Source organism: Alosa pseudoharengus, unplaced genomic scaffold (assembly GCF_046254945.1).
Source record: "Alosa pseudoharengus isolate Yale_2024_CS ecotype anadromous, Long Island Sound unplaced genomic scaffold, YU_APseudo_1.1 YU_APseudo_1.1_scf_6, whole genome shotgun sequence".
In the NCBI taxonomy this organism is placed as follows: domain Eukaryota; kingdom Metazoa; phylum Chordata; class Actinopteri; order Clupeiformes; family Clupeidae; genus Alosa; species Alosa pseudoharengus.
This window is the reverse complement of record NW_027468848.1, coordinates 23,705,142-23,705,885: the sequence shown is the minus strand read 5'-3', so window position 1 is coordinate 23,705,885 and position 744 is coordinate 23,705,142. Positions and strand designations below refer to the sequence as shown.

The 744-nt window shown below is 45.2% G+C and overlaps 1 non-coding gene across 1 annotated transcript; it reads left to right on the top strand.

The window, feature by feature from the left end:
• The first annotated feature begins 463 nt into the window (after positions 1-463).
• trnat-agu (transfer RNA threonine (anticodon AGU)) lies at positions 464-537 on the top strand. The gene has a single exon. It is a non-coding gene; the product is annotated as a tRNA-Thr (tRNA).
• The last annotated feature ends 207 nt before the right edge of the window (positions 538-744 follow it).

The following is a 744-nucleotide window of genomic DNA, read 5'->3' as shown; positions in this document are numbered from 1 at the left end:
TTTTGTAACTGAAGCCTTTTTACAACTCCCATGTGTGTGTGTGTGTGTGTGTGTGTGTGTGTGTGTGTGTGTGCAAGAGAGAGAGTCAGCATGGTAAACAGTCATAAAGAGACCAAGCATTGGTTGCTATCTCTCTTTCACTACCCCCCCCCCCACACTGCACTTGTTGATCATGATAGGGTAGTGGGTAATGGCAGCACAGAGTTACAGAGTTATTCACACGTTGCATCTGCTTACACTAACAACACACTTGAGCCTTTCAGAGCATGTAAATGCTCTATGTGTGTATGTGCAGCAATATGTGGATCACTGAACATTTGCATAAAGTATGTATGTGTTTGTATTTCCATGGGTAATGCGCAATGTATGTGTGTGTGTGTGTGTGTGTGTCCTCTTACAGTATTTCTCCTACAAGCTGTTATGTCTTAAACATATCTAGTTGCATATGGTTTGTAGATTGTGTGGCGCCGTGGCTTAGTTGGTTAAAGCGCCTGTCTAGTAAACAGGAGATCCTGGGTTCGAATCCCAGCGGTGCCTGCCAGGATAACAACTTATTGTGTCCTACCTAAAATCCTCTTGCAGTGGGCAATATTGTTGCTGTGGACTGGCCAGTACTGGAGTTTCCTGTACGACTACAGAGACTAGCGGATTTAGCAGAGGTGTGTCTCTGGCATCATTATCTGCAGGTGTGTGAATTCACCTGCATGCACGTCTCTGCAAGGGGTTAGTCTTGTGGGTGTGCTT